This window comes from Chelonia mydas, chromosome 11 (genome assembly GCF_015237465.2).
Source record: "Chelonia mydas isolate rCheMyd1 chromosome 11, rCheMyd1.pri.v2, whole genome shotgun sequence".
NCBI classification, from domain to species: domain Eukaryota; kingdom Metazoa; phylum Chordata; order Testudines; family Cheloniidae; genus Chelonia; species Chelonia mydas.
The window spans coordinates 64,688,928-64,710,245 of record NC_051251.2 but is presented as its reverse complement, the minus strand read 5'-3'; positions in this window follow the sequence as shown (position 1 = coordinate 64,710,245).

The window sequence follows — 21,318 nt, the reverse complement described above, 5'->3', positions numbered from 1 at the left end:
AGTAGGACTCTATTCCTGGCTCTGTCACCGCTCTCTGCCTCAGTTTCTCCCTTGTAAAATAGTGAGATCGTCTGATGAAAAATGCTTTATAAGTGCTAGATATTATCATCTTGTTCCCTACAAAAATCTGCATATATCCTATATAGCTACACCAAACGCAATATATCTCTGAATGGTACCTATGCTGAACCAGGATGAATGATCCATACAGTAAAAGTGAAAGAGGAAGAGATTTCATATTTATTGTTAGAAAAGGGCTAAGGAGTATAAAAAGAAAGATTTTCATAAATACATGTTTTATTTTTAGGCTAGAAGCGCTAGCTAAAGAAACTCCACTGCAAGAGTTTCCCTTTTAGAATGGCTCACTGATCACTCAATTAATCCTTGATGTACTCAAAGACTAGCATTTGTATTCAAGTTCTGAGATGTTCTCAACATATAAATTTAACCCCGATTTCTTCTTTTGCTGAGGTCTGAGAAGAAATTCAGCCTTCAGTCAATTGCATGGTACTCTAGTAACCTGAACAGCTCAGACGCTGCCATAGTATGTTTACACTGCAGAGCGAAATCATTTGTATAGCACTCTGCGTTTTTTTGCTCTGGCCCCTCCATATCCATTTTGACAAATGGGCGCTCAAGCACCATTCTGTACCCCATTGTACTCTCCTATAATAAATTGTTTACGGGCTCCACCAGTGGGTACTCTGGCGCAGGCACAAAGCTACACAAAGCACCTGGTTCTCAGTGAAACACTCCACGATGTGACCGCCCATCAGATAATTTACTGGAGCAGAGGGATCTCGGATGTCCTGGCCAGTTTCATTGTTCTTAGATCCAGGCGTCCAAATGTCATCTTGAAAGCAATTGTTTATGTTAGTGTGGTCTATGAGGCAAATTGAACTGTTCCTGCTGTGATTCAAAAGTCATCATCCCCTCCCGGCCAGTGGTTCTTTGAATAGGAGAGTACGTGAGAAAGCCAGAGGAATGGTTCTTTTGCCTGTATGGCAAAGTTAGTGGAACTTCTCAAAGGTATCTCTGCACCCATGAGATTTAATAGATTTGCAAGTGACACAATGATCTTGTCAAGACAATTTCTTTTAAAACAGAAGATGCCCATGTGTCCTCCTTTAGTTTAGACAATTCAAGCTCCTGAACACCTCTATGCCTTTTTAGCCTAGTGCCATTACCTACTTAATAACTACAACATGACGTCATCAATGCCTTGTGACTCTAAGGCCGAGCATTCCAGGAAGATGTGTATTATCGGGGGCGGGGGAGGGTCTATCATTTATGTTACATATAGTTAGGCTTGGAAAGATTAGATTTTTTACTGGTACAGATCTATTTCACCATACACACAAACCAACAAAAAATATTTTCATCGACAATAGAAATTTACAGATAGGCAAAATAAGGAAAATGCTGCTTGAGAAATTAGAGTTTCATTTAAGGATATTTACTTTGTATGTTTTGACATGTGATGTTGAGAATTTATGTTTTAATTGTTAACATGCTAACTTTAAATCTCAACCTTTACTGTCATTAAATAATTATTGTCTTACCTACTATAATTTCCCACAACTATGCAAATTTAAAATGGATAAAAAGAAACAATATTATCCATCACAATTATAAAAAAAACCCTAATTCTCCCAAGGCTATTTATAGTGAAATGTACTGATCAACCAAGTTGAGAAGAAAGCTATAATTCTACAGAAAAAGACCTATCTAGGACTCAGATTATTGATATAAACAGAAGATGCTGGACTGTGGGTGGCCCCATTTACTATGATATATGCTTTTAATTTCTTTAACATCTCTAAATTGTAAATTAATGGGACATGGTCCCTTTGATTATTACAGTACCTGGAAATAATGTTGAATGATTTAACCCTAAGTGGTTTTTTTAAAAGGAAAAAATGGGTTTGTTTTTTATCTCAGAACGTGACCCACATGTTGGGGAAACTGATCAACTGCTGACTAGCTCCATTCAGGCAGCTCATTTCATTTTCATCCTGGATTTAATCCATCATGCTGCCTTTCCTTGTCAACACAGCCTAGGAGCAGCCACTTGATAATGAAGAGCCACAAATGCTCCTTTCTGTCTCTGGAAACAAATGAAGTTCATTAGGTAAAAGATAGCAGAGCTTTTCCTGGGCAAAGATAGATCCTTGATTTGCTGTGGTGGCCCTGGGCCATAGGTAGGGACCATCTAAGAAGCGCTGCAGCTCGCTTGTATACAAGGACACCTTCAGTCGAGGGAAGGAAGGTGATATCTTTCTTTTCTAATTGAACAGGACAGCTAATTGATCATGAGGGTTTGTTAGAAATGCTGTTACAATGAAAATACATATGTGTCACCCAGGAATACTGCATGCTTAATAGTGCTGCCTAAAAGGACAGTTCATTAATCCCAGGATACGATTTCCCTTGTACTGACATTTCTGAATGAAGCGTTTTTATTTTTCACACCAAACCCAAAGAACAGGCTTAGATCAATGCAAAATCCAGGGATTAACCATGGAACCTTTCCAATTTAACTAACATTTTGTGATCTTCATTTCCTAGGCCAGAGGTGCCCAACCTACAGCCCATGGGTCATACACGGCCCATCAGAGCATTTCATAAGGCCCGTGGCCTGCTGCAACACAATATACTAACAGCCAATTCATGAGTATTTTGTCATCATGTTTACATCATTTTAGTTTATACAACAGACATAGAAACCACCTGTCTAAATATATACGAAACAAGCTGAACTTAAAATATAAATCAATACAGATGAGTTTAAATCTTATTAAAATATGCAGAAAATGTTTGGCAAACACAAGGCTGTGCTTAATTTTATGTGACCCTCCTGTGTTATAAGGTTGAGCACTACTGTCCTAGGCCTTTGACAGAAAAGCAAGAACATGTCACTTTCATAAATAAGTTATTTTATTTCCACTTGTGAAGCAGCACCAGATCCTAATCTTCTCTCAGCTACACTAGTGTCAATCAGGATGCGGGCCCCTGGGTAAAGTGGCATAAATGGGATTGGAACCAGGCTCTCCACTATCCTTAACAATTCTTTCCCCCAGGGTGCTGATGAGGGGAGATCATCTGCCCAGCAGGACACTGATTGCTGCTCTTCCTCGTCATTCACTGATTTCCAGGACATTTCATATTTCATTCTAGGCGAGGGAGTCTTCTTTGCAGGTATCAACACCTGCTTCAGAAGAGGTTTCTTTAAGAATCATTATTCATGAAGCTGATTTCCCCCCTCTTCTGGCTGATGTACTTTCCTGTTGCTCCATCAGCTTCAGCACGACTGAGAGCTATAATCATCTTCCAAATTAAAGCAAGCTCAAGTCTGAACAGCAGGACAAAAGCCAACAAAGTTAACCTTTGATGGCCTCAAGTGCTGGTCAATGCTTTAGAAAAGCCAGTTATTCCATCTAAGACAACAAGCCACAGGGCTTATGGTCTTGAAAATGCTAGAAATATTTTCACCTCTTATGAGTCACACACAAAGTTTTCAAACTTGCAAGTTCCTCTGAGTCTGTGTCATCCAAATGCTTTTCTATTAGGCTTGCCCTCTTTCTGCAATTTTACTTTGCATCTGCTCTTCTGCCTGAAATAATTAAGCCCTCCTTTATCTACAGCATTTACTAGTAAAGGCATGATTTCCTTGCAGCCATTAAGAGCAAAATCTGCTTTTCAGCTGGGCACAACAGTTCACAAAGAGTCTAGAAGTGAGTTAGAAAAGTTTTAACTCATTGTAACACGAGTAAAAGATTATCTGATCATACGTGTTTCCTGGTATCTTAATCCTTGGGTGACACATGCCCCACATACTCCTCTCAGAAGCGCTAAAGGGACGTACAGAATCATCTATGTTAAGGTAGCACCTAGAGGCCCCCATCAGGAATCAGGGCCGAATGGTGCTAGGTGCTGTATACACACACACACACTGAACAGTCCCGTCCCCCCAAGAGCTTATACCTAAGTATAAGATGAAAGACAACAGGTGGATACAACAGACGGGGTCCCCGCACAAGATAACCATGAGATAATTATGATTAGTGTAATAAGGAGGCACAGCATACCAGCTGCCTCGACATGAATAAGTGCTACTCAGCGTAAGGACTGAAGAATCAGGCTGGGAGACTACATAGGAGCTCCCTCAGGGCCTGATCCTGCTTCCATTGAAGTTAATGGGAGCTATTCCTCGACTTCTATGGAAGCAGGATCAGCCCTTTCAGGAGTGCCAGAAACGTTTGGTGTTATCTAGGATCAACTGTTAGGCAGGGCATGGCATGTAGAGAGTTCAGTTATAAGCGAGCTATGCCAGCATTATGCCAGCGAAAGATTCCTCCTTAGCCAGAGGTGCTGGAACAATTTCTATAGTGTGGGTGCTGAGAGCCATTGAATGAAACGGTAAACCCTGGATATAATGGAAACCACTTCAAGCCAGGGGGTGCTGCTGCACCCCCAGCAGCCCTCGTTCCAGCACCTATGTCCTCAGCTGTCTCTCTAAAGCAACTTCAAGTTCTCTTGCTACCCTGCAGTAATGTGAAGAGGACCTAGGGAGAGCCAAGGATCTGGCCCATGGAAACTAAGGCACCTGTCTGACTGGTGGAAGGCCACACACACAAAAAAGAGGACCAATACAACTTGGAAAAGCTCTCTACATAGTCTAAAATAGATTCCTATACATGGCATATACAGAATGCAGGATCTGGGGGGGTGGCATAAAAGTTTTACTGCTACTCATTTGGGGCATGGGACTCCCCGCACAAGTCACTCATTCATTCCCCACGCATGAGTAAGGAGGCCATCCCAAACTCATGCCACTCCACAATATGTCGGTGCTCCATTGTACGTTAGACATATCAAGTTATAGTGGCACCATAAAAACGATACTTCACAAAATGCTAGTGAATGCATTGAACAGAAAAACTCTGCATCGGATGGGTCTTTATGGCCCTGACCCGGCACAAGGCATAAGCAAGTGCTTAACTTTATGTTGTCATGTTTTGCTGGATCAGGCCGATGATTCTGTGATATACATGGTACAAACACTGCCATTGCTTCTCCGGATATCAAAATACCACAGAATATATCCAGAAACTACTACACCAGTTTGCTCTCAGTGTAGCTCCACGGGAGTCTTTGTAGGTTAACTTCACCAAATAGCCTTGCAGAAGCTGTAATTCATATCACTTTATTACTAGGACTTGACAAGACATAAAGAGTACCTCACATACTGAGAATCTCTAGTTAGATCACCACAACACACTGGAGTGACGTTTCTGATGTCGCCTGGGTGCTGAGATATAGTTTATATGCACAAAGCATAGGTACTGTCATTGACGAGAATACTCCCTTGGAGTCACGAAGACTAATTGCAGGAGTGAGGATTACTGATGTGGTGAAGGATAGCAAGATGGGGGCCTTATATTGGTTCATAGACGATAGTTCTATTGTTTTACATGGTATAATACTATGTATTCAATAGCAAGTATTCCCTTCTCTCTGCCCTATGGCACAGATACTTAAGTTCTCTTTTCCGAGGGTCCTGGCCATGCCAGCTACTCAAATCCCCCTTCCTGTTTCTGGCACTGATGCAGGGGAAGGCTGGAGCCGCACTTTTACCCACATCTGTGACTTTTTATTTCCATGCTGCAGCCTTGCCTCATGAGTAAAAGCAAAATGCATCAGGAGCAGTTCGGAAGCACGAGCGGGTGTGAGTTGCGGGGCGTGGAGGGGTATCTGAAAGCCATAGGTGACTACGTTTACATTTATATAGTTAGATTTTTTTTTTAAAAATGCAGCACCTTTGGCTTTAAATCCTGGTTTTAACAGCTTATTGGCCAGATTTTCAAAAGATGTGGAGCACTTTTGAAAATCTGGATTTTAGGGAGGTCCCTAAATGTGAGGCAGGCTCTTTTAATTAAACGGCCCTAAAATGTGTGTTTGGCTTTAAACATGATCCTGCCATTCACATGTGCAGCTTCCATCGTTGAGAGAACACTGGCAAATCACCGCCTTTTTATTTCCAGTATTTCTGTGGGAGGCTTTTGTCTCGTCTGTGTATTACATATTATGTCATGGCCCCCATTTGGTGCTTAATTCTCAGTGTGTCTCAAAACCGCCTCGCCATCAAGAGATATCTCACAGCTCCACTGCCACAAACTAACACGGGGCTAACACTTTGCAGTTCTGCTGACTACAGACATTGGAACCATGATATTAACAATCATGTCTTGACTCCTGGATGCGTAACAGATACATAAAGTTCCCAGTGACTTGGAAAACAGTAACATATGTTGCAGTCACTAATGACTTGTTTAGCAACCAGGGAGACTGACACAACGGATTTGCTTTAACCTCAACAGCAAAGAGTAATTATAGAAGAATTTTTATAGGACATGGGATGATTTACTCAGACAAATACAGGAGCAAAAAGAGCCCATCCAAAAGACACCCAGGTTTCCACAACACCATGTTGCATCCCAGAACGCTATTTATAATAGAAACGTTGACCCTCACCATATGATTATTACTATGGATGCTAAGAATCTGATGCTCGCATCACTGGAGTCAATGGGCTTAGCTCTTCATTACCCAGCACCTTGTCCAGTCATGTACAACAGTGCAAAAAGGGTTTAAAACTACTACCAAGCCAGAATGGAGGCATTTTAAAACCAACTATGCACAATGTCAAGTAGGGTTGCCAACTTTCTATCTGCAGTAAAGCAAACACCCTTGCCCCGCCCCCTGAATCGAGGACCCACCCCTTCTTTGAGCACCAACTCTGCTCACTCCATACCCCCGCCCTCTGTCACTTACTCTCCCACACCCTTCTTACTTGCTCATTTTCACTGGGCTGGGGCAGGAGTTTGGGGTGCGGGAGGAGATGAGGGCTCTGGCTGAGGGTGCAGGCTCTGGGATGAGGGGTTTGGATTGCAGGAAGAGGCTCCGAGTTGGAGGATGGGGCCGAGGGGTTCTGAGTGTGGGAGGAGGCTCTGGGCTGGGGCAGGTAGTTGGGATGTGTGAGGGGGTACGGGCTCTGCGGTGGGGGTGCAGGCTCCAGAGTGGGGCCAGAAATGAGGGGTTCAGGGTGCAGGAGGGGGCTCTGGGCTGGGAAAGGGGGTTGGGGTGTGGGAGGGGATACAGGCTCTGGGCTGGGGCCAGAAATGAGGGGTTCAGGATGCGGGAGGGGGCTCCAGGCTGGGTCGGGGGTTGGGGTGTGAGACGGGGCTCTGATCTGGGGCCAAGAGATTCAGAGTGCAGGAGGAGGCTCAGGGCTGAGGCAGGGGGTTGGGGTGCGTGCTCTGGGAGGGAGTTTGGGTGCAGGAGGGGGCTCAGAGCTGGGATGTGGGAGGGGGTTCAGGGTGTGGGCATCGGGCAGCGCTCACCTCAGGCAGCTCCTGCAAGTGGCCAACATGTCCCACTGTCTCCTAGGCACAGGGGCGGCCAGATGGCTCCACGCGCTGCCCCTGCCTGCAGGCACTGCCCCCGCAGCTCCCACTGGGTGGGAACCATCAATGGGACCTGCGGAGCCAACGCTTGGGGCAGGGGTAGCCTGCGGAACCCCCTGGCCACCCCTGTGCCTAGGAGACAGAGGAACATGCCAGCTGCTTCTGGGAGCTGCACAAAGCCAGGGCAGGCAGGGAGCATCCCTTAGCCCCACTGCACCGCCAACTGGACTTTTAACCACCCAGACAGTGGTGCTGATCGGAACCACCAGGGTCCCATTTTGCCTGGGCCTTCTCATCAAAAACCAGACAAAAAATTACTCTGGAAACCCTATCTGCAGAGCAGTGATGAATAAGGCCTAACTGGAGTTTTGCCATTGTGTTCAATCAGCCCCTAATTTATTGTACAGTAATGCGCTTACCTTTAACTGGAAGTTCTATTATAAACTGAATACTTTCCAGAAGTATGGCTACATCGTACTATTTTGAGAAACCTTAAAAAGCATTCTCCAACAGTGTTCCAGACACAAAAGAGTAATTTCTAAGAAATCAGAGACTGTTCCGTCCTTGTAAATGACAAACCTCATTAGAGGAAACAACTTCTTTGCTTTTAAGCTAGCATCTCCATATCTACTGTATTTTTCTTGACCTCTGGATTGTGGCGGTGCTCAGAATATTTAATATAAATGCAACTCTTTCCTTTTCTGACAATACAGTACTTTTAAACGTGTCAACTTGTGTGTTTGTTCACACTGCCCTCCTGAATACATAGCAACACATATTCGTGGGGTCAACTTAGATGTTTCACTGTGACATTGTCATATTTTGATGTTTTTTCCTACCATCTCTTGACTTTTTTCTCTCTTAAAAGCTTGAAAAAAGGATAAAAGAAATTGTGTGATATTTCCATGGACTACATATATTTATTTCACCCAGCTATATACAGCTAGGTAAATGATTCACTATGTATGTCATGATATTTTTCAAATAAAACACTTCTTTTTTCCATTATCTTCCCAGCTCTGCTGAAGAGTCAGTGAGAGTTTTGCCTGAGTATCCTCTTCAAAGCTGAGTCCACAGTTTATGTGTTATCTCCTATATGGATAAAATTCACCCCTGTGGAGAGGGCCAGTTCAAGGCCAAGGCCCCATTTAAGACCCCCAAAGCAAAGGCCACTGCTCAATGGGAGTCTTCAGTGAGCACTGGATGAGATCTTAAATGGAAATTATCTTAAATTGGATGAGATCTCAAAATAAGATCTTAAATGGAACTTTGGCCTTGCCCAGGAATGTATTTCACCTGTATGACCTTTATCGGCATGCACCTGAAAAGCCTTGTGGTTAAGATGAACTAGAGTAATTTCCTGGCTCGGTCACAAGTTTCCCATAAGACATTGGGCAAGTCAGTTCATCTCTTTATGCCTCATTCCCCATCCATAAGATAGGAACATTGATGCTTCTTTTCTCCCACATTTTGTCCCATCTCTTTAGACTGTAAACCCTCTGAGGCAGGAAAACTGACCTATTACATGTTTGTACAGTGCCTAGGGCAGGGGCCGGCAAACTTTTTGGCCCGAGGGCCACATATGGGTGAGTAAGTTGAATGCAGGGCCATGAATGTAGGGCTGGGGCAGGGGGTTCGGGTGCGGGAGGGAAGAAAGTGCAGGGTGTGGGAGGAGGTGTGGTGTGCAGGAAGGGGCTCAGGGCAAGGGGTTGGGGTGCAGGGTGTGGAAGGGGACTCAAGGCAGGAGGTTAAAGGGTCAGGGCAGGGGGTTGGGGTGCAGGAGGCGTTCGGGGTGTAGGTTCCGTCCTGGCGCCACTTACCTCGAGCAGCTCCGGGGTGGCAGCAGCACACCGTGAGGCTAAGGCAGGCTCCCTGCCTGCCCTGGCCCCGTGCCACTCCCAGAAGTGGCCAGTATGTCCGGCAGTGGCTCCTGGGGGTGGGGCAGGGTAGGCAGCTCTGCTGCACGCTGCCATCACCTGTGGGTACCACCCGTGAAGCTCCCATTGGCCGCGGTTCCGTTCCCAGCCAATGGGAGCTGCGGGGGGTGGTGCCTGTAGGCAAGGGGAGCGCACAGAGCCCTCTGCCCCTCTCTTCCCCCAGGAGCCGCAGGGACGTGGTGCCAGCTGCTTCCAGGAGCAGTGCGGGGCCAGGGCAGGCACGGAGCCTGCCTTAGCCCCCCCTGCGCCACGGGGCTGGCAATCCCGCGGGCTGGACTGAAAGCCCTGATGGGCCGGATCTGGCCCACGGGTCGTAGTTTGCCCTCCCCTGGCCTAGGGCAATCAGGCTCAAATCTTGGATGGTGCCTTGAGTCACTACTGGAATATAAGTAACAATCCTGGTTTTCCCCCTTCATCTCCTGCCGTGTGCTCTGGATCCCTAATATTTTGCTCAGTTCCTCATTGAGGCCTCAATACTGAGCATGATCTCTGGAATATTTCTTGCTGTTGCATGGATAAGATGCCATTCGGGTCTAGAAAGCTTCATTTGTCACATGAATGTCGTGCCAATGAAAGACTACTGTGCCCATAGAATAATTTTTTATCAATGTTCAACAGAGGATGATTTGGCTTTGCATTCTATCCACAAACAATTAACCCCTACATTCATTTTGTGGACAAAAGGATTTTGAATTCATTTTGTTGACAAAATGATTTGGGACCACGAAGGAAACACTATTTGACAATCCCTGCACATACTTCATTCTGTGGAGAAAATGCATTCTGCTAGCTGTCCAATCAATTATGCAGACAAAATGAATTTCATCATAATTCTGTCAACAAAATGTTAACTTGCTTAAATTATTCTCCCAACAAAATACATTAACTTAAAATCCTTTTGTCCACAAAATAGATTTAAGCATTTAGTGAAGCCTTGTAAATAGTGTAGTCTGTTAGTTTAGCATGTGTAATGCAAATATATGGATTAAATGAGTCAGCAGTTCTTGTCTACAAGGCAGAGAAGGTCTGGACCGTCTCATGTTTTCCATTCACTGTAAGGTCAGCATGAAGTCAAGGTGAGTTGTCTGAGATGCAGCATGTAAACAAGTGTACCAGGACCATACAGCAGTATCTTTTCCCCATTTTTATTTAATCGTTGGAGCAGAATTGGACATAACTTATAAATGCAGCATGACTTGGCAAATCCATCTGTCATTCAGTGTAACAGACCCTTCCGTTCTTGGAATGGAGTTTTACAAGGAGTTTCGAAGACAAGCCTTAGAATAAAATAGCAACTTAATGATGGACTACAGCTTAAATGCCTCGGCAAGCTTTACATTAAGGGGATAAAAAACTTCATTGTTCTGCTTCTGGATATTTTTCCAATAAAGTTTCCATGATCGCCTTGTGGCATGATTTCCCTTTTCTCTGCTTCTAGTGTGAGCGGCACTTCCCACTACGTATCTACAGAGAACTGAACTCTAAACATAAGTTTGAACTAGCCTTGGCACATCTGAGTCATCTTCTTATAAAGAGACAGGTGAGAACCTGATGTGACAGGTTGTGGGAACCAGTATTCCCACAATCAGAGCAAAAATATTACCACTTCAACACACAGGAGACCAATGAAAATGCAAAATAACTCCACTGAACTCAGAGGCCAAATTCTGCCTCAGTATTGGCACTGTAAGTCTAGAGTAAGACAATGAGGTTTAGGTCAGATTTATATCACTGTGATTGAGGCCTTCTTTATACTTAGAGATTTTAGGAAAAAATGCCCTCCAGTGGATTAGAGGTAATATGAATGGGAGCGCTAGCGTAGACCGTCTTTCCTCTGTCTAGCAGTTAAAGCATGAGCCTAGGTTCTGGAAGACCCAAGTTCAATTCCCTGCTCCTCTACAGACTTCCCTTGTAACCTTTGGCAAATCCCTTAACCTCTCTGGGCCTCAGTCTCCACATCTGTAAAATGGGACTAATAGCACTTCCCTACCTCACAGGGGTGTTCTGAGGGTAAGTACATTGAAGATTGTGCGGTGCTCAGATACTGCAGTAATGGGAATCATAGACCTGGCTTCCAGCATTTTTGTCTAAGTACACAGTGATTGTCCTTAAACATTTGGTAATTTATTTAGGTAACTAACGAGCCTTAGTATTTACAGTACTTTTCCTTGTACTTCCCTATACTTATGATAGGAAATACCTTGGCTACTGCACCTCTGGAGTTAAAGGCATTAAGCTACAGCAACCAAGCAAGTTTTTAAGGTTACCTACTCTACGTTGTACTATGAACTGCCCACCCCATTATTATGCCCTATCTTAATAACAAAGGAACATGCAAGGAACAGCTGGGCACATCTCTCTGGTACTGCCAATCACAGAATCTGGCATGACTGTGGAAAAATTAATTTTTGCATAGGGCATTGGCAATTTTGTTATTAGTACAAAGGGTTTCTCATCTCTTTTGTTTTGTATTGTGGTTACAATGCAGTTAACTGAAAGGTATATGTAAGTGTATGGTGGCAGGAGGAAAATGCCTTATTAATATTTAATATAACACTTGTTTTATGAGCGCAAAAAGAATGAAAACCATTCAAATGCAAATGCAGCCTGCCAGGGTGGATATAGGTCTTTGTTTTACCAGTAGTGTCTTCGTTTTGCTGAAGACTGACTTAGTCTAAAGCAAGCTAACAGCGCCCATGTGTGTGCAGTTCCAGGCATTCAAGAAAGTCTGCCTCTGGTCGAGGCTTCCCTCAGTACATGAGAAAGTTCTGCCATACCATCTTGTTACAACACTCATTAAAAAATACAGTGGGGATGTTTAGCCCTTTGCAGCTACATATTCCATGCCCTCAGGGATGACACATCCCACAGTGTCTGCCCTGCCTTATAAAACTTCAGTAGAACAGCCAAATATTTGGCATTGTTCCCTAGAGCCTGTCCGGGTGAAATTTTTTCAGGATGTGCTTTGAATGCTTCTAGTGCAACAAAATGGATTAGATGGAGATTTTCAACTGAGTTTATGGGGGCGGGGTGGGGATAGGGACCTAATTCCCATTGAATTGCAGGGGGATTTGGGCACCTAACTCCCATTAGGTTCTTCTCATATTTTGATATTCCCAGCCTAAAATACCACATTCTGTTGACTGAATTCCAAGCACTGTGTAACAGCGACTAAATGTCACGCGGGACTCCTGCTTTTGCAAATAGTTGTGGCGGAGAGATATAAAGTGCGTCTAAACAATGAATGTTTCAGTAGCAAAATAATAGCAGATGCTTTTATGGATCTAAAGCTGGAAAGCCTGATTCTCCTCATTCTTATTCTGGTTTTACACTTTTGACTTCAGTGGAGTTACTCCTGATATGCACCTACTCCCACAGAGAGCAGAATCAGGCACACCGCTACTACTGCATCTGCGTATCCAATTTATGGACAAAATGCAGCAGCTATAACATGAGAAGACCTACCAGATAACCCAGAGTATCCCCCCCAACATGGACATTATAGTGTCCTCTGCAAACAGACACAAAGCAGAGGACAAATAGTCTTGTGGTTAAGTCCAGGGCACACGAGACATGAGTTCAATATCTGGCTCTGCCATGGATAGCCTGTGTTACTTTGGGCAAGTCCATTCATCTCTGTGCCTCAGTTTTCCCCCATGGATATAAATATTATTTCCTTTCTCCCATCCTTTGTCTGTGTTGCTTATTCAAACTGTAAAATCTTCGGTGCTTTGCTGCATGTATGTCCAGGGAGGCCTGGATCCCTGATTGGAGCTTCCAAGACTGACTGTCATACAAAGAATAATGAACAGGTCTACAACTCAAGCATGGAAGCCTGACTTGCATGAGCAATCCTTCATCACATAGGGTTGGTGCGTCAGAGCCCTTACTCAGCCATATAGGAGACCAAGGCTCCTCCTTGCCTGAGTCAGAGATGCACAGATTGCAACGCCAGCTGTGAGAGATGGGCTATTCTGACAGTTCCCTTCAAGTAGACACAGAGGAGATTAGCACTGGCTCCACCCCTGTCACTCACCAGTTAGAATAGCTGGCCAGGCACAGAGCACAGAAGTGAGCTGCTCACCAAAAGGGGTAATGTGATTAAATTTATGTCCACCCCAGAGGAAAATGGAGAGCAGGGGAGAAATGGTGGGACATCCTCTGGTCTGCCCTGGGTCTGTGCTGCTACACACTGCCCCTTACTCTGGGCAGACAGACACACAACTGAGTACCAATGGTCCAGTGAATCAGACTTACAGGATCAGGTCCCTAACTAGGGCAAGAAACAACACAATGCTAGCAAAGGACACCAGGATACACAGATGGGACATTAAAGCAAACAGGGAATTGAAGGCTTTCAGGAATGCATTCTTCTGATTCAAATAACTCAAATTCCCCCAGCACCCCATGCACTGGCAATTTCCCTGCATGAAAGAGAATTTAAGAGGACATGAATAAGTGGACATTTAAATGGAAATAAACACCCAAACATATATAAGAAAGGGGGGGGAGGAAAATTGTGATTCATTATTATAGCTGAAATATCATTACACATTCATAAATTCCAAGGTAACATTATTTTCTCCATTATTGGGATCACAAATCACCATTTGATTACAAAGGGGGAGTACTTGGCTGGAAGAGCAGCCTTTCTGCAAAACACTCCTGGCAGATGAAGGGCAGTAAAATGTATAGAGAATTCTTCTGCCTGCCCATCTTGTATATCAGAGGATTGTGCCAAGAGCTAAACCTTTCTTGACAATTCTAGTGGCAGACACTCTCCCGGATAGAGGGAGCTTTCCAGCCTCGCTTTTCATTATCCCTCTCTGGCAGCCGGCTGAATGTCTATTAGCGGTGCAAAAAGGTTAAAAAAGAGCCAGGCAAGTTGCTACTGATCTCACACTAGCAGGTCTGTCTCCATGATCTATGAAAAATATATCCCTGTGTCATGCAGTTAGCAAGTTGCCCAAACAATCAAATAGACCCTTCAAGGATCACTGGTCTTCAGGAATAGAAAGAGACCATCCAGTCCAACAATGCCTGGCCTTTATTTGGCTTATCTTCATTTCACCTTCCAGCTTTTTTCACCATGGCCCTTAATTCTCTCCCCAATACCTTCCCTGGAAACAAATCTATTTGGTGCTTCTTTTCAATTGCCTTCTTTGACTCATTCTTCATTCTCCCCATTAGACTCGCAATGAAGAGCCAGACGACAATAAAGGTAAAAATTGTACCATCACGTCAAACTGCTCCCAGGGCAGGAGGCAAAGGAAGGGCGATGGAAGGAAAGGACACTGCAGAAGGTTGCTGTGTACAGAATTCATCCTCACTGTGACTGAGAGCGGATGACTGTGCTCCAAGTCTGAGGCCACTATCATATGTGGCAGCGAAAGATGAAAAGGAACCTTGCATGCATCTGCAGGAGCATCTGGAGTCCTACCTTTGGTAATGGTGCTTCATCCCTCTCTGCAGTTTGGTGAGCTCCCAGCTAGTCAAGAATTTTCCAATTAAACTTTTGTCAGGATGGGGGAACCCAGCCCAGGCTAGGCAGCAGGTTAGGGCACACGCCTGGGATGTGGAGACCCAGGTTCTACTCCTTACTCTGCCTGATTCAGAACATAACCATCCCACATTTCCCAGGCTAGACAGCCCACATCCTAGGCGAATGCCCCGACCAATGGTTTATTCCGAGGTGGGTCTCAGTTTTGTCCCAGTGTGGAAAGAAAAACAAACTCCAAAATTATGTTGTGAACTGTAATTTTTGATATCTAGCCAGACCTACCCCTAATTAATACTTTTAAGTGCATAGTTTTCTGTAATTGTCCTCATCACTAGCTCAGAATGGGCGAAAACCAACCCTGCACAGAGGACTAATTTCTTTCCTGGACCCCTATAAGGAAGACTCAGGAAGAAATGGTAAGGTGTATTCCCCTCACTTCTTCACAGAGGTCACATTCTTATTCCTCCTTCTCTTCCTCTATCTCCCCTTCTAGCCTGCACCCCATTTCTCCGTGGTGCATCCTGGGAATTATGGTTCCTGGACCCTAGGGTACAGCAACCACCTAGGAACAAACCTAAAATGCAAACTGGTGTAGCTATCTGCACATATCTGGATACAACAACTAGGGACAAGGCCTGGGCACCACTCAAGCCCTCAAAATAGGACTTAAGTGATGGATGGGCCCTTTACTGGCATCTGCACAGGGGTGAATTTCACTCAACACAAACAAGCACAGGAAATGTGCAGATTTTATTTGTAAGTGTGTTGTTTTATGTGAGGGGACATAGCATGCTAATGCTTTCACCTTTGTGCTGCCCAGATTTAGGAGTTCAATGGCATCTACTTTGCCCCTAAGTCATTGGTTTCCTCACAAAACCAGCACACAATTTGCCACAAAAGGCAATCTCAGTTCAGGAAAGGCCCAGCATGTTGGCTAGCAGGAACAATGCAGATCAGGGCAGAGGGGCACTGGAGAAGTTGTATAGGGAAGCTTGAAAAGTGGGCTTATTTCTTCCCTGCCTTGTATCTTGGGCAGCCATTTAAAGTTATATCAAGTGAGGAGTAAAATGCTGCCATTCTGAATATGTGGCATTTTGTACCCACGGCGCATGGATTTAAATGACCACACAAGGTATAAAGAAGTTAAGAATCAGACCTAGGGATCTGCTAACCCATACGCCTGGTTCACCCAGTTCCATCAGCCCACAGAATTCAAAGAGCACCAAATTCACCCTCAGTAAGGCACTGAGATGGGAACTCTGAGCACCAAGTGAGTTTTCTGAGCACACTGGAAGTTGCAAAAAATAGTTCACTCGTTATGTAGCTGGAAGACATTTGGATACAGATGAATACCATGTGATAAGAGCCATGACATCGTGAGCTTTTAGCACTGAGCTCTGCTGGCACACTCCAGTCCTGACTTGGAACAACCTCCCTCTTCCAGTCCTGAGCCTCTTCAGAGCACAGAATGCCGAGTCATAGTAGTTCTGTGCCATGGGCAAACATTCGGTAGCGACTAAGCAGCAAATACCTCATTCATTTCACTAGTCACCACTTACCGTCTGGAAATCCAGTTTCTACGGTGACAGGTTAAAGGGACCAGCTGGTATAAATGAGTGAAACTCCACTCAGACTCCAGTAAAGCTATGCTGATTTACACCCGCTGAAAATCTGGCCCTAATGCAACTGCATGATGTAGCCCTAGGATATGGGGTTTTTTTTCCCCAATAGCATCTTCTCTTCTGTGGAATATACAAGCCTTTGTGTGTATCTCAATTACCATATCAATTGGCACAATTAGGATGCCAGGGTATTTTGTTCCTGGCATAGAAAAGAATCAGTTTTAAGTTTTCATATGGCCATGGCTTGTCAGTCTTTATCAATCTCAACTCAGAAGCCCTAGGGCCTCAGCTAAACACTGTAATATAGTAGATCTGATGAGCAATTTTGGAGAAGTAATCTAACACGAGATTAATGTTAAGTGGCCTAGCTAAACACAACACACTGAGGCATCTGGAAACATTTTCTGTTGCTCTTGACAGAAAGGAAAACTGGAATTAAAGTAAAGAGACAATATTTATTTGGATGTTTTCAGGCACTTATTTACGTTGGATATAAACTACTCAGTGATTAATGTCTCAGCGAGCTCCAGTCCTCATCAAAGCTGAAATGACTTGAAATATCCTATCATGCGACTTGCTAATAGATGGCTGGATAAAGTTAAATTGTAAAATGATCGGTGCTCTTGAGTCTCTTGGCTGAAGACATGGACTCCCTCATATGAGAAATGTGATCAGGAAATAATCTGCTGCTGAGGAGGGAACCTGAATCCTCTTCAGGGAACAGGCTACGTGCAGCAGTGTCCCGGAAATCTATCATTAACATTTCAAGAAAAGTTGGAAATCAGCACTGGAGAGGCTTCCAAGGATAATTAAATTTGCTTTCTCTTTACCTGTTAGTATCTTTGGTGAAGTTGCAATATTGGCAGACGGCGGAAAGACAGACTATATAACCTACCTTGAATTGGATTAGTGACTAGCATTGGGCCGTCTCGTATCCAGAGCCTAAAATATGCAATACTTCCCCAGTTCAAAATAGGAAATCAAGTCCAACTGGCAGTTCCATAAAAATCTATTGGGATGTCTTGGAGCAAATAGAGAAGCCAAGGCCGCCATTTTAAAAAATGACTAGTGATTTTGGGTACCCAACTTAGATACTTCAAAGAGATCTGTTTTTCAGAATGCAGGTGCTCAGCAGTATCTCTAAAATCTCTCAAGTTGGGCACCTTATATTTGGTTTAGGAAATACTGGGCTAAGTTCTTCCTTTTTTCACAAGTGGTACTTTTCCTTCGTGAGGCATCTCAAACATTTTCCAGGACGAAAACATAAAAATTCATTGCACAGATCTGCATTTGTTATGGTCAACAATAGTTTTAATGATTTTAGATTTAGTGCATGATGCTAACTGATGAAGAATTTTAGAATAGTAAACAAAAGAGCATAACCAGCCTTCTAGGAGCCTGAATGATTTATAACTTCCCAAGCTCCTGAGACTGATTTAAAACTCTAATGACTTTCTGCTGTAGGCACAGTTAATAAAGCTTGAATTTCTAATCTTAGTTTTTCCCCAAATGGAAGTTTTAACTAATCAAAGCATCCAATTGAAATACCAATGAAAGCAGACAGCATTCCAGATGCCCCTGCAGCAATAGGCATGCTAAAGATATGGAAAGAGGTCTAGAACATGCAAGAAAAGTGTATAGCCCATTGCTTGCACTTTGGCTCTAAGTGGAAGATACATAATGTTCATCTGTTGAATAAATAACTCTTATTGATTTACTGGAAGAAGAGGAAATTATCATTCTGCTTCAACACTCTCTCTTAACTGGGAAGAACCATTAATAACAATTAGGTCATAACAAAAAATGAAAACTCGCCTAACATTCTTTATAAGCATCAGCAGATCATATCATTATTTTTATATCAGAGCTATGAGGCCCCAACTGAGGCCCCCTGTGCCGGGCACTGTGCAGACTAACAGTAAGCAACAGTCCCTGCAAAAAAGAGCTTGCAGTCTAAAGAAAAGACAAAAGAGTGGGCGAAAGGAAGCATTATCATCCCGTTTTGCAGATGGGGAGCTGAAGCATAAAGAGATTCAGTGACCTTTCCAAGGTCACTGAAGACTGTAGCAAAGCCAGGATATGAATTGAGCTTTCCTGTTTCTAGTGCAGGAGCCTGACAACAAGACCATCCTTCCTTGACTTCCAAGTAGATCCTAATTTCCTTTGCTTCCTCAATACAAGCTCTATCCCAAAGTTCGGCCCTATGGACATCCTGGAAGGAAGTGGCATGTGAATCATCTCTTGATTCTCAAATTACTTCATTAAAAGTATCTCTCACCACAATTTATTACCGACTTGGTTTGCAAGAGGAAGATGCCTCTTCAACAGCATGAGCTGTATAAAGAAGCTACCGTTAGCCCAGCTTAGTTTCAGAACGTTCTTGTGATAACCAATTCATGAAGGGCACAAAGACTGAAGAGATGATCCTGCACCTGTTGAAGTCAATGGTGAAATTCCGTGTGACATCAATGGCAACAGAATAGGGCCCCTACTCTAAATGAACCAAATCAGATCCACTTTGATTTGGAGCTATCGACCTGTTCTCAGAGATACTCTGGCCAGCTTTGAACATGCCTATAAATCTCACGCCATTTGAAAGAGGCAGTGTCCAAAAAGAGCCTTACTCTTTGCCATCTACTTTCCAGATGAGGCTATGTAATCAGCTGAGGATTTTTACCCTGGAATCTAAGGAAATATGGCCCTGATCCAAAGCCCTTTCAAAACAATGGAAAAACTCCCATTCACTTTGGAACAGGTCCCAAATTATTTCACGGTATTAGGGCTGGCGCTGCTCAGGCATTCATAGACAATTACCCTAGTCCCATGTTTGGCTTCTTTTCAAAACTGTACATTTCTAGTTGTTACAGTCAGTCTTTGTTTAAGTGACCTCTCACTCTCAGATGATGATTTTTGTTGTACTCCTTTGGACTTTGTTTCAGCTATAACCTTTCTACAGATGGAGAGAATTCCAGTTGTGGTTTAAGAGGAATTATCTCCTTGGCCTAATCATACTAGTAGAGGTGGACAGAGGAGGAGGGAGGGGAAAGGAGTGGGGAAAGGAAATATGTTTTTTTAATTCATTTTTTAATCCAAAATTTGAAAAAATTTCAAATAGCTTAAATTAATCGTTTTATGCAACGTTTTCCATGAGAATTTCTCAACATGCTTCGTTAACATAAAATAAACTTCACAAATCCCTGAGAGGTACTGTATGTTAGTATTATTATACCCATTTTACAGTGGGTAAACCCAAGCACAAAAAGGTGAAATAAGTTTCACAGAATCCCATCATGAGGCATTGGCAGACACAGGACTATAATCAAGGAGTCCAAGTTAATGGAGTTATTTAAGATTACACCAGTGTATCTGAAAGCAGCGTTTAGCCAGGAATATCTCCTTCCTTTTAAGGTTCTTTTGCCTGAGTATAATGACAAATTATCCATCAAAGTGTGACTTCTCATTAAAAAGATTCTCTTCTCACACTGTTTTTGCTTTGGCACATCGCCAGTGTTTAAGTGTATAAAATTGCTGTTTAAAAAAAAAACAAAACATCCCATCTTATCCCCTATGCAATGGTTCCCTCTCTCTCATGTGGTGATTACCCATTCCTATACAAATGATGATTTATTATTTTAGTGACAGCACGCTGTAACAGCAAACCAATGAAACTGACTAAAATTGTAACCACTTTGGCTGGCAATTATACATACGACAGTTTCATTTATCTACTAGTTCAGCAACTTAATTTTACACCACCACTTAACAGTTAATTATGGAAGTGTACTTTTCTACCATAATAGTAAAGATTTTTTTTTAGCATTGTGAAAGAGAAAGTCCTTTTTAATAAACACCTCTGCAATTATACCATCTAAATAGCCAGTGGCAAGAAATAGCTGCAAGGCAAGAAAACGTCACAATGCTTGTGTGAAGAAATCAAAGCTGGAAAGATGTAAATGGTATGCATTCTATGGATTGATCTAATTCCCACTGAACCAGCAACAAACTTAAAGGTGTAATGGAAAAAAAAACACAGTTTATAGAGTCTATATAATATCAGTATTGCCAAACCCAAGTTTTCAAAACTTTTGAGTCAGGCCCCCCCAAAAGATCAGGAGATTGTCTTAAAAGTGATGAGATTTTTTTTAAAATATCGGCTATTTTTATTTGCCTTTCTATTTGCCTTGTGAGCCTAATAGGTAGCACTTGTGTCATGTTTTCAAGCTTTTCTCTGCAACCAACATGGCTAGAAACTTTCATTTCAAAAAGTAAGCTGAGATTTCCACATATTCACATGACTCTAGGAGCTGGGGATTTAAGAAAAACATCAAATATCATGAGACTCTCAATAAACTCACAAGAGTTGGCAACTATTAAATAGTTTTCAGGCAATAACAGATCAGCTTTTAGAAGGTTCTTTATTAAAGCAGAACTTTTCAGCTATGCAATGAAGGAGACACTTGGCCCACATTTCCTGAAACTTCATTTAGGGGCTGATCCAAGCCCACTGCAGTCAATGGGAGGTGTTTTGTTTTGTTTTTTGATAACTTCAGTGAACTTTGGCTCATGCCTCTATTTCCTTGAAGGCTTTTAGTAGTAATTATCTCTATTGTCAAACAAACAGACATTTTGTCTTTCCAATACTGGCTCTCTTCTTTCCTTTCCAGACAAAGCACTGGCTTTTTTTGTGCAAAGCCATTCATGCCTTTTCCAATCACATTTAGCTCAGATCCAGTACACGTGCAGAGAGGGAGACAGTGTGGTGATGTTTTTTTAAGGGTTACAAAGTCTAATGA